Raw genomic sequence first — 14143 nt, 5'->3', positions numbered from 1 at the left:
TGCGTTTAGTTTTTACAATGACGATAAACAAACCGCAAGGCTAACCGTTGGAAGTTTAGCAAATTAACTTAGAGTGTCCATGTTTCGGGCATCGAGAATTATTCGCGCGTTGGAAAACCGTCATCATTGTATATTTACGCACCGCAAAAACACCAAAAATATTGTTTATAAGAAAGCATTAAGTTGATTCAACTTTTTTATACACAATGTTTTTGAGTATTTTTTTTTGTTTGTTTGTTAAATTTGAGTTAAGGTCTGGTCAGGGCTTTGTATATTTGACATTGGGTTTTCTTTCTATTTCGTTAAAAATTAAACTGACCATCTACTACTAATAAAACCAGGTGTTGACATATGGAGCACGAACGTGGACACTTACACAGAATTGCGAAGAAGTGCTTAAACATTTCTAGTAGAAAATTTAAGAGGAATATATGGAGGAATGACGTTTAACGAATTCTGAGATCGGTGCATCTTTGAACAGTTGGTAGAGTTCATGGTTGTACCTGGATCTCCATACTCCCGTTTTCGTTAATAGGTCCAAATATCTTCCTTATGACTTTTCTTTCGAAGACTTCCAGCTTTCGTTTTGTGTCTTCTGTCATTAACCATGTCTTGTATTCAAAACATACTATTGGTTTGATAATAGTTTCGTAGACCCTGATTTTAGATCTTCAGAGTGTGTTTTTGGAAAGGAACACATGCACTAGTGAAAAATAAGTTGTGTTTCCCTCCCTTTATGATTCTTCTTTGAATTTCTGCTTCTTCTATTGTATCCTTCTTTAATGCAACTCCTATAGACGTGTGAAACTTTCTACAGTTTCAATATAGTCTTCTAATTCAATTGTGCATCTTTTTTCAATAGCTCTTGCCTGTGTTATCTAGTCCGGTCTCTTGTACCCCTGTTTTTAATTGTGAAGATATTTCTGTCACCTCTTCTGTTCGAGACATAATGGTAATGTCATCGGCATAAGCGGTAATCCGTATTGATTTATTTGTTAGGAGACTATCTCTTCCTATATTCAGCTGTCTTTTCACATGTAGCTGTCTCCTTTTAATCCTTCGACTATTGAAAAGTTCTCAGTGAACTCATTTTGTACTCTGACAGTTGCTCTTGATCATTTTTAGCAACAGTTGAGTCCATTGTTGCTTTTACTAGTCGGATATATTTTTTGAGGATATTAAAGCTATGCAATATTTGACATAATATGTCTATTAATTGAGTCGTAGGTCTGGTTCGAGTCAATGAGTTGGTCATGTAGTGAAAATGGAGACCAAAAGATTATCAAAAAGAGCCCTTGATAGTAAAATGCAGGGCGAACGACTAAAAGGAAGACTACAGAAAAGGGGAGAGGATGAAGTGGCAGCAGACGCGCAAAATTTACTAGACGTGAGAACCTAGAGAAGATCGGCGCGGGACCGGCAAGATTGGAAGCATAGTTTGAAAGGGGCCAAGTTTCGATTTGGGCTGTAGCGTCATTAGAGAGAGAGAGAGAGAGACAGAGACAGAGACAGAGACAGAGACAGAGACAGAGAGAGAGAGACAGAGACAGAGAGACAGAGACAGAGAGACAGAGACAGAGAGAGACAGAGAGAGACAGAGACAGAGAGAGAGAGAGACAGAGAGAGAGAGAGAGAGAGAGAGAGAATTTTCATATTACAGAACCAACTGTAGTTTGTCCGCTATTTTTTCTGTTGGAATTTTTTAATAATACATTTTGTCAGCGACTTTCATAAAAAAATTTGTGTATATTTTAAAGATCGCAATCTTTTCTGTTTTATAGCTCTTTATAGCGTGGTTAATGTAATAAAGATTATCTTGACGTTAACTCAAGTGAAGATGTAAATTATTTTAACAAAACGATACCTGAACGTCTCCCCGCGGGAATAATTTCGTCTTGCATAAAGCACGTACATTAGTCACTTAGCCCATTGCTTTGACGAAACTTTCTTGGAAAGGTATCCACTTAGATTACCGCAAGTCCCGAAGTTTCTGGACTAAATACGAGAATGATAACTTTGCATATTCAACGTTAAGCAAGCAACGTAGCTCGAGGGGCATGCAGGAAGTAAGTATTGAGATAGTTCGAGCAGCAATGAGTCGGTTCCTAAAAAAAATTATTACTGTATTGTTGATTTATGATAAAGGTATGTAAACTGTTGATGTATGATGATAAAGGTAGCAATTTTAATTTTTGAGAATAGATATTATATAAAGTATAGTATATTATATAAATCAACAACACGTCCAATACCTTGCAAGTGGCAACCTTGCGTTGGTTAAAGAACGTTCTTATAATGAAATTCACATTCAGATGACAGCGTTAAGAGATAGGCCTGTGCTTTCTATAGTTCATAAATAACCACAATGTTGTCAATATTTTAATCGTATGTTATGTGCCGGCTCTTATAACAGAATTATAATTTGGAAAATATTTATGAATGTAAAACGAAAAAATATTGCACTTTTGTGTATTTTTTTTTAATTTTATAATTTTTCTGTTGGTATTTTAAAAATAGAAAGTCATATTTCAAAAATCTGGTCTTTTCGGTTTTATACCTTTCCTTCAAAATTGTTTGCAATTCTTCTTTTATTATACAAACAATATAATTATTTGTATAATCCCTTTTTGATTTCAATATCCTTTTAATGGCACCAAACTTTCTCTACCTGAATTTACAATTACAGACATTAAATTGCAGAATGCAGTGAACAAAATAAACACGTGGATTAATAAATGGCGCATCAAAATTAATGAAAGAAAATTTTCACATATCGATTTCGCTTACAAAAAAAATAAATAATTAATCATTCAGACTAAACAATAAAATCTTCCCGTATAAGAAAACAGTTATTTTCCTAGAGCTACATTTGGGTAGTAAATTAATCAATTATATCATATTTATATCAAATAGTAAACTAAAGAACTGAAACTGAAATACAAGAAGTTATATTGGTTATTAGGTAGACCCTCACAATTTCGTACTTATGTCATAGTGATAAATGTATAAATGTCAGTTTTTTAATTCGGGCAGTGAACCTAGCCACAACAGTGAAATGTGCAATAATTATTAGATTCTAAGGTGAACCATTGGGAATACCTAGGACAGTAAAGTAGCTTCTTCTTCTGATTATACCGTCTCCTTTCGAAGGTTGGCGATCCAAATGGCAATTGTAGCTTTGGAAACTGCTGCACGAAAGATTTCTGTGTATGAGCGGTCAAACCATCTCCCCAGATCTTTCAGCCACGAGTTTTGGCGTCTTCCAACTGATCTTTTGCCCTGCACTTTACATCCAATATGATTTGGAGTAATTCATATATTTTACCTATAAACACATGACTTAAGTATTATATTTTTCTCTCTTTGATTATGCTGAGTAATTCTTTTTGTTTACTCATGCGCTGAAGTACCTCACCATTGGTACTTTTTGTATCCATGGAATTCACAGCAGTATATATACATTTCAAAGGCATCTATTATTTTTTCTGTTTCAGAGTCCATTGTCTAACTTTCACAGCCATACAGCAAAACAGAGAAAATATAACATCTGATCATTCGAATTTTGAGCTCTAGTCTAAGGTCTGATCTTGTAAAAACTGTTTTCATGTTCATGAGTGTTTTTCTCGCGTCTTCGATTCTTGACAGGATTTCTTTTTTTGGGTTACATTAGCTGTTGATATTTGCGCCCAAATATTTTATGGAAGTTACCTGTTCTATTATTTGTCCCTTGGCGTACAAATGTACGTTTGTTGGTATCTTTGAAAATACTAAAATTTTAGTTTTGGACACATTTAGATGTAAACCGAACATTTCGCTATGACGAACTACCGCATTTATTATATTTTGTTGTTCTTGTGCGTTGCTTGCTATTAGGACGGTATCATCAGCATACCCGATGTTGTCTATGCTGGTTCCGTTAATTTTGATTCCACCTTGAACCTCGACTAATGCTTTTCTGAATATAGATTCCGAATACAGATTAAATAATAGTGGTGATAAGACGCAAACTTTTCGTACTCCTCGTCGTATTCGTTTATCTGCGGATATTGTGTGGTTTATTTTACCTAATTGTTGCCGTTTGGTACCAATATAATTCTGACATAATTCGCAAGTCTTGTTCATTAATTCCAGTTATTCTCAGGAATATCCATCTTAACATAATAATTAAAGAACAAGAAAGGAAAGAGACGATTAGGATGCAATGCATCCCTGGAAGGTTACTGAAAATATTTTATAATAGAAACTCTCTGGTGTCTAATAATTTAAAGTATCACCGCATTTCTGTTTATTTTTTATACTACGAGCGAACGCCTTATTTAGAAGCCCGTATCCCGGGTAAACTAATTAATAAGTTTCCGGAAGAGAGAGTCTCTGAGGAGACACACAAACAAAGTAGCATCTCGCGAACACACGTAATTCTCCAAACAGTTTTCTGGCAAGAGAGCGCTTTTGCTGGTCTATGCAGAGCGAAATATATTCCGATTACTTTAAAATCGCTTGGGTATCGTTTTATTTTTGAGTAGAGACTTTAGCGTTAGACCTGTCCATGTAGCAGTTCCACTTCTGAGGTAAATTTAACGGTAAGGATGCTACTAGAATCGATAAAGAACGAGGGGAACTTTGGTCGAAGATGTATAGTTACTTCTTTTAGGTAAGTCTAGGGAGGAAACAAAATGTACTTTTGTGGATGATATCCTAACTACTGGAATGGAATTTCGGAGGAAGAAAAATATGGAAATGGAATTGTGACTGAAAATAAAAATAATACTTCTGTATAATTTTACCATTAATAGGTGTCACACATATACTTGTTAAAACGAATACATTTTTAATCTTTAATCGAGTAAGACTTAAATATGTAATACATCTGTATAATAATCATTTTTTACAAGCAAATTGTTAAATTCTTCGTAAACTGACAGTTTCTGACAATCTTCAATATTGTGGAAAATGCGATTCAAAAATACTTTGTTTATTTGATATTTTATTTCATTGTCTGAGGGTTAGGTAAGAGAAGCATTCGCATACTAGCTTTGCTGGATAGTTTTATGGGCAGTCAACGAGCAAGCCCTCTTCATTTGAGTAATCCCAAGAAGCCAGTGGTAAATTGTTGTCGTCAAATAAATATAGGGATACGTTTTTAATAGTTTCAACAGCCGAGCAATGACTAAGGTAAATATCTTCTGAGGAGATCAAAGCTATGTATACGCCACCCAAGATAAATGATGCAAGTTTTTAATCTACTTGAACAAACAGATGCTCAACATTGTTAATGTTAGATTTAATTTGTTCAGATTTAACATGGTTTCGTAGCAAAATTCTCCTCCACGCTGCTTAGTGCTAGTTCTTAAGTTACATCATAGTTACTTTGGAAGATGGAGATTCGAAGTTCATCTTATCTAGTACGTATTTCCCCAAGATTTTGATAATAAATAGAAACAGTGTTTATTGAGTTTCGTTTTCTCAAGAAGGTTTTTTAGCAAGTGTTCGGAAGTCCATTTATAAATTTAATAGTCAAGTCAGATTCTCTCTTCTCTTCTCGAATACGCAACTCTGTCAAAACAGATTTAAACTATTCCTATTGAAGTTTCGTTTTATCATAACCTATTTTTATGCAGTACTCAATGTGATTGCGCTTGATCACCACCTTTATTAGCCTGTTTTTTTCTTCAGATGCCAGTTCCACTCGATGCAATATCTTCACCACATTGTTCTGGGCAAGAATAATATTGTTAAAGATGGAAGCTGTTACCAGCTGTTATTCTTTCTTGAATAATACTACTTGTGGATCCCGGGATGCCATACATCATTAAATTATTAGCACATTCAGCACGATCCTCAACTTCTCCGTTAACCTAACTGTGTCTAACTTCTCCTTTAAGGATATGATTTGCTCCTTTAGTTGAATGAATTCGTTAATTAATACAGGCATTTTTTAAAGGAAAGCACACAGTCTTCGCAAAAGAACAAAATAATCCGTTTTTGAACAACAATGGTTTTCTGCTTACTTGCACAAAGACCAAGAATTTCTTCTTCAAGTGGAAAACAACACGACAGCTATCACATCTAGGAGCTTTCTCAATTTGATCATCATTAATTGGTTTTAAATATTTTTTACAAAATTTTATTTTAACAATATAATAATATAATCTCAAAAATTTTGGTTCAGAAAAAACTAAGTCTGAACAATGATACTGCCAAACCAACAACCTTGATTTAAAGATCTTTATTAGGTCTTCAGTTTTTGTATGAAAATAGTTACTATTAATTACTTATTTTAATTTATTTAGGGAAATTAATCACGAGCATAACAAACATATAAGTGATCAATTTTGAGGTTAGTCTTCTTCTTGAATAAATTATAAAAACAATCGAAAACGTCTATCAAAACAATAAGATGAAAGTCAGAATAGATGATGAGATGAGAATAGACAACTTACGGACCCTACAGATGCAGGCAATGGAATAAGAAAAATAATAGTAAAAATAATAATAAAATAAATAGTTCGTATCAAATAAGTTTTGTGTATAATACTTAAATGAACTTTGCTATATTGTTTCATTTTTCATATTGGTATTCATTTTGACATTCTTTTCTTAAACTAGTATTTTGCTCTCGGATACATCTAATTTGATTTATTTTTCATAGAGGTATTATAAAGAAAATACTACTAGTAAAACGAAATTAAAAGTGTCATAAAAGTTAGTAAGACAACACACTACACACAAGAAATTTTAAATCGTTATATAAATGTGATCTTCCATGTTTTGATCACATTTCCCGCCACTGAACCAACTTTTGCACATTCATCCACAAAATTCTTGTCGCGTCGGAATTTATGGTACATTTACGTATCTAAAGAGAAAAGAAAAATAGAAAACAACATAACTCGAGCCATTTTTCTGGCTAAAACTTGTGAAATACAATCTAAATTTTTACTCTGAAAATAAAGCACTGTTACGACCAGCGCCTCTTGGGATTGGATGTGGGATTTAAAGGAAAAAGATTTTCTTGGTATGTAATAGAGAAGGGCAAGAAGTTTTATATCGGACCGAGTAAATATTAGGACGTGTATAAGAATATGCATTTCTGGATATTTCTCTTATATAGTTAAATAAAGTTAAGATCGTTATTATAAATCTTAATCTTCTAAATTAGAAAACTATCGACATATAAATACGTAATAAAATGGGTATAATACTGAATTCCACTGAAGGACATACTGAGAAAACATTCAAACATCCTCACAAATCGATTCAATCCTGCAGATTTTAGAACGCTAGTCATAACTTAGGTTACCAGTCGGATACGACTCATTTATCACACAAAAGTACACAATTCCTGGCAAACAAGCGGATAATAAAAGACAACAAGGTTTAGAAAAAGTCACACCGGTGCCAAAAGTCCGAAGAATAGCTCATCGAATATTCCTTCCCATGCATCAGTAGCATGAGTCAGCGTCGTATTTTCAGGAATTTTCTTTCTATGCCGCAACACATCTTCGTCGATTTCAGTCAAGGATTTTTGTTCGATTCAAGGGTAGTTCGAAACAAACCTTTACAGTTTTTGTTTTATTTACACTTATAAAATTTTATATTGATGTTTTAGTGACACTCTTGCACCAAATTTATAATTCAAGCGTATTACCCAAAAAGTGGTTAACGTCGATTTTTATTTGTCTCCCCAAAACGAAAAACGCAAGCAAATGCAGCGATTACCCCACCATTAGCTTGATGTCTTATGTGCTAAAATTACTACTAAAAGTCATCCATCACCGAATATATCACAAACTAGACATAGACGTTAATAATACACAATTTAGTTTTCGCAAAGGTCTAGGAACGCGTGAAGCTCTTTTTTCACTTAGTATACTGATACAAAGATGCCTGGACGTCAATCAAGATATATACGCATGTTTTATTGACTATAATAAAGCTTTCGATAAAGTACGACATGATCAATTAATGAATGTCCTGAAATCAAAAAAGATTGACTACAACGACTTCAGGATCATCTATCTATCTATATATCTATACTGCCCTTGCTGTCCAATTTTTGACATAGGCCTCCTCTTCCTTCTTCCACGTCTCTCTATTGTAGGCAGTTTGTATCCACTTCGGGCCTGCCTGTTTCTTCAAGTCATCTGACCATCGCATTTGTGGCCTTCCTCTTTTTCGTTTGTAACTATATGGTCTTCAATGTATATCTTACCTTAGGATCATATCAAATTTATACTATAAACAGCGAGCAAAAGTACGTGTTAACGAACAGCTGTCAGAAGAAATTGAAATTAGACGTGGAGTGAGACAAGAATGCGTATTGTCGCCAATTCTTTTTAATGCCTACTCCGAAGATATCTTGAAAAAATCTCTTGAGGGTGAAACAGCTGGAATAAAGGTAAATGGAGTTCCCATTAACAACATTAGATATGTGGACGACACTGTGATCTTGGCCGAAAATATTGAAGATCTTCAGAGACTGATGACCAGAATAGTGGAGTATGGAAAAGAGTATGGTCTAACAATGAACGTTAAGAAGACGAAATGTATGAGAATATCGAAAACTCAAAGAAATAACGAATCTTCTAATAAACGGAACCAACGTCGAACAAATGGACAAATTTGGATCGAACTGTTTTCGTTCCATTTAAAACTTTTTTAATCAGGCAGCAGATTCATGGATGCTTTCTTATCCTGGACAAACCCTGAACATATACGATCTACCTTTGATGTGTTTTCAGTCTTGGTACAGAGTAGCTAATCCATTTAATATAAAATCTGGATTTCGATCTACAGGGATTGTTCCATTTGACAAAAATATATTTTTTGAAGAGGATTTTCTATCTTCATCTGTCACACATCGTCCTATACCTGACAATATAGCTTCTGGATCTACAAGTTCGGTTCAAGATCAGGAAATTTCAGATCCGCAAACACCACCTAAAAACAACTCATTACAAGACACAAATAATTTTATATCTCCAGAACTTATTCAGCCCTATCCAAAAGCCCTGCTAAAAAAATTTCTAATAGTTGTAGGAAAAGAGGCCGATGTATGATTGCAACCGACACACCAGAGAAGAATCTACTTGAGAAATCTTTGAAAGAAAAAAATATAGTCGCAAATAAGAAAAAGAAAGAAGTTAAGAAGAAAATCTTACAGGAGGAATCATCGGATTCCGAGAGTGATGAAGTAGAGTACAACGATAATTCGTGAGATGATAGTTTCGAATAAGAAGAAGAAAGGCTAGACACAGAAATTTCTAAGGGCGATTACATTGTTACCAAATTTTTTCGAAAAAACGTGTTAGAAATTTTGTGGCAGTCGTTGATAATGTGGATCAAACAGATTGTGAGATCAGATTCTTAAAGAAAAATATGCCATCAAACAGATTCAGTTTCACTTCTGAGCCTACAGCTACAGTTTGTGTTACTGACATTGTAGTAGTTCTACCACCACCAATTAAAGATAATAGAGCAAGATATGAGGGAATAATTTATTTAATTCTGAATATACAATGAATATGCGTTTCTGAATATACAATGTTATACTAGTTTTTCTTAAGAATAAAGGTTGTTTTGGCGAAATGTATTGTCCATTATCTCCTTTATGGTTGGCCATAGTCTTCTTGAGGGTAAAGAGACTATGGACAGAAGCACCTCTGTGAGTTATACTCTCCCATAAGGACTATAATCATTTTAACAGAATGAAAAACTGCCTAGACGTTAGTTAATATGTATTGTATTTGGTAAAATATAGTATGCGCTTAAATTAATTTTCTAATCCTTGTTTTGATAGTATATCTAAAATCTGTCCAAGTCTCCCATTCTCTCATAATATAGAGAATCACAAAATTGAAAGAACTACGCAAGAGTACAATTGATGAAAACTGTAGCGGACATCCAAAAATAGATAACACTGGATATAATTGAAAAAGTTCACACATTCAATTAAACTTTATTTACGATATAATAGAAACAGTAATATACATTTTGTTCTTTATTAAGAAATTTTAATTCTCTCTGTATCTAACATGTATTTAAAAATTTTGGTTACCGTTGGTATAAGTAAAATAAATTTTACGCCGTATTCATTTGGCAAACATCATATTTCATCAATTTTTTTCATACCCAGCGCTCGTTTGGAGCGGTGATTTTGCCTCTTTTTGTTGATATTACTTTGTATAGGAACGAATGCAGCGGCGATATCCTGATATAAAAATTTTAATCCTAGTCGATATCTGCTTTAGTCCGAGCGTGATAGTGATGACCTAAATATTGGGCCACTATGTTAACAAAGATTGTACGATAAATTGGGAAAAATGCTGAACGTTCGCAAAAATGAGCTTAAATAAAGGTTGTACAGTTCAGCATATTTATCTACAGAGATTTAAACATAAAAATATGCAAACGCGAATGGTTGTAGGATGTAGCACAACAAAACACTAGGTTAGAATTTTGTTTCCATCGCTTCGAAGGATATTCGTAATAATTGGAATTTTTATGGACTCTATTGGATATATATATATATATATATATATATATATATATATATATATATATATATATATATATATATATATATATATATATGTGTGTGTGTGTGTATGGTATGTATGTATGTATGTATGTATATATAGAAAAATTCGCTTCAGTAAGCCAGGAAGTTTTATATGTATTCTCTTTGTATTATACAAAAGGGTGAACGCGATTTAGGTTGTTTGGGTATTACATACAATGTGGAAAATGCAATATTTGCGAAATACCTTCATATTGCAGACCCCTCAAACAGAAAATTATATTTCATCATGATTTTATTGAATCCTATTTCGTCTTTCCGTGGTTTGCCTCGTGATTTTGCTATAAGCACTGGAAATTCTGTCAGATAAGAAAGGTATTGCCGAAATATCGAAACATAGATGAATAGGGTATTAAAAGGGAAAGTTCATATTTATCTCGTAGAAATACTGGAAATCAAAAATGTTTAGGCAATCCTAATTTATATAGGGTGCGGCATAAGTGCGAAGAATTTCAATTACTTATTTGTCGTAAGAGATACAAAAAAAATGATTTTGATGAAAGATGGAACACAGATAAGAGCATACTGTAAAATATTTTAAAATCTACAGTGTCACCCATATTGATGGGGTGGAACAAACTTATCTTTTTTTCAGAATATACATAATATAGGGCACACTGTATATTTTTACATTTTTGGACTTCCCGATGTTCTCGTTTTTTCAATATCAGCTTTGGCAATTTTAAACGAGGTAGTTTAAAAGATTATTTTTTAATATAGTCTACTATTGTCTAAAATTATTAGCATAATAGAATATTTCATTTTTGTATACAGGGTTGATCAAAGATTGGAATGAGTATTATCTGAGTTTTCTTAAATACAATACCCTGTATTTTAGTATTGTAATAAAATGTTTTTGTATAATACTTTATTATTTATTAAGCATTCCTTAACCTAACCTAACTGCTTTAATTTGTGAGTTATTCGTGATTTTTTAGCCAAACATTAATAACTGCAACAAAATTAAATAAAATTTGATTAGGATGGTTGTGAAAAATATATGATAATCTAGACTGATCCTTAATTTGTTAATCTATCTATATAAAAGGCTATGATGACAAGTCACGCCGTTTGACCAGTAAACTAACGACGCCATCTAAGAAAGAAATCTTAACTACCACCATTTGGCATTTCAATCATAGTTGGTTCTTGAAACAATACGTTTAATTAATAAAACTGGATTACTTAATTATATACTACCAAATAATTTAAAGCTTTATGTTTTCCTTCCTAAAGGCTTTTATGCCGAGATAATGTAAATTTTCCTGTGTTTCAATTTGAAGTTCTAATGTCGAAAAAAAAAACGGAGCCGAAACAGTTTCACCTCCACTTTCCTATGTCGATCTTTCGAAAGTACCTTTGTTTCGAAGGGCTGTAAGTTTTGAAAAATTTGATGAATTTTATAGCTATAAGTTTCTATATAAAGTTTAGATTTTCATTCAAAGTTTGTGCAAATTTTGCTTCTTAATGTTTATAAACAAAGGAGATACGATTTTTAAAAAAATAGTCGCTAACTTCGTTCCTATTGGTCATAGAAGGTTTTTTTAATGTGAGTTTTTTTACCAGCTATCCAATGGTTGTGCGTACAAGTCTGTAGCTTGAAAAATATAAAAGTTATTACAATTGTTTATAAGTAAAAATAATACCCCTTTTTCAAACGTTTATTTTGTAAATAATTTCGATGAAAACGCAATATGCATTTAACTTCTGAGATAGTTTAAGCCTTGAAGAATCCTATGAAATTTGCGAAATGTGTCTAGTATCATTCATAGATAGGCAAGTTCAATAGTTTAAATAATTAGCCTCAGTGATAAATAAATTAAATAGCTTTTAAACTATTTGGCCGATCGGGGGGAAATTTCGAACAAATTTAAAAGACGGTAATTCCTCGAGGTTTAAATGTATTAATAACATTTTATTTTGTTAATAAAAAAATTAATAAAATTTATAAATTAGTGCAAAAAACTGCTTTTTTGCAAATATCTCCGTAAATTATTTATCAATTTTAATTGAAAAAACGGGAAAATAAAGATATTCTTGATAGTGCTGATAGTCTCTGATAGTGCCCAGTTATCTTTTATAATTCTAATAACTAATTCAAAATAATATTAAAATTTAGAACTTGAGAATTATTACAATTTATGAATTAAGACATGCAATCAATAGCTTGTTAATTTTATTATTTTTCTGTTATAATATATATAATATAATGTCAGACCAATCATTAACACTGCTCAAAATTATCAAATCTCACTTAGAATCGCATCAGTTTTTTTAGAAACAAGCTGTTTGAGCTGAAAATATTGCTCTAAAAATTTGAAAATATTTTTAGAGTATGGTCCTATCTAATGCTCTAAGTTTTACCTTAATATTTTTTTTTGTATCACGTATGACAAAGGAGTAATATGACTTCCTCGCATTAATACCGCACCCTGTATACTTATGTCGATTTCATTATAAATACATAAATCTATGATAAAACGCTAATATTGCAGTTGTAGAGTTTGAAAATTAATAAAAATGGATGAACTGAGGGAGAAGAAAATCAAAATAAATTTTTGAGAATTTTCCATCTTATTTACATAAGTACATCTTTCAGCAACCTCTAGCTTCTTTAGTTTTTAAAATATTACTACTTTAAATACAATTTTATTAACGAGGAACCGAGAACTGACAAATATTGAAATACCCACAGATTGTGTCTCTACCAAAAAATATTCAACAATAATTATTATATGTTTATTCAAAGAAATTACTTTTTATTCCTAAAGCTAACATTTAAATCAGGAAATCTTTTGTTAAATCTGCATTCATTGTCCATGTCTCAGACTCATACCAATACATCAAAGCAGTTTTATTGTTTTAGATACCTAGGTTATTTTTGAGCGATGATATATTTAGTAATAACTGTTAATATAAAATTATAATTCTAATACAAAAATAACTCCAATATGACAATAGTGCCTTAGTTTCCTTTAGACAAAATAGTGTTTTCGATCTTACCTTTACACAGTCGTATTGTCAAACCATTTATCTCGATACATTTTAACACACAACTCGCGACTGCTCTTTAGTTTTTCACAAATAAACACAAACACTCCATCTATAACAGCTGACCAAGTCAATCTGCAAATGCAAATGCCAAAAAACACCGACTACGACACATGCAACATCGGAAGTGTTCGGTGTCGAACCACATTTTCCACTAAACCGCAAACTAAACAAAATAATAAGAAATTTATCAGGGAGCTATCACATCTAAATACTTTTCATTCAGCATTATTTTATTATTTCGTGTGTGATCAAACGTATAGGGACATGTTTAAATTCGGTGTGCCATTGAAAGGAAGCTGGTTTGCCGATATTCAGCGAAAAAAGGGTAGATTCGTGGACATGCGCGCGGTATGGCGACAAAACTACCTTTTGCCAATCGATGGAAACATGGAATGGCAGTGACTTTCCCTATTCTGGCAAGCGATACAGCCAGTGGAGTTTTTTATGCATATTGTATAGGGTGATTAGTTCAAAATATCTACTCTAAACAATCTAATTGGGCTTTTGTTT

At 32.5% G+C, this 14143-nt stretch overlaps 1 protein-coding gene across 1 annotated transcript in view; it reads right to left on the bottom strand.

Annotated features, from left to right (window-relative positions):
* The window catches only part of LOC140442963 (uncharacterized), a 122211-nt gene extending 108291 nt beyond the window's left edge, over positions 1-13920 (bottom strand). Inside the window, exon 1 of the mRNA XM_072533950.1 lies at positions 13583-13920. The gene's annotated coding sequence lies outside the window, so the exon portion shown is untranslated. The remainder of the gene's footprint in view (positions 1-13582) is intronic.
* Positions 13921-14143: the final 223 nt, after the last annotated feature.

Source organism: Diabrotica undecimpunctata, chromosome 1 (genome assembly GCF_040954645.1).
Source record: "Diabrotica undecimpunctata isolate CICGRU chromosome 1, icDiaUnde3, whole genome shotgun sequence".
NCBI classification, from domain to species: domain Eukaryota; kingdom Metazoa; phylum Arthropoda; class Insecta; order Coleoptera; family Chrysomelidae; genus Diabrotica; species Diabrotica undecimpunctata.
Note: the sequence above shows the minus strand (reverse complement) of the source record. Positions and strands in the feature narration are given on the sequence as shown.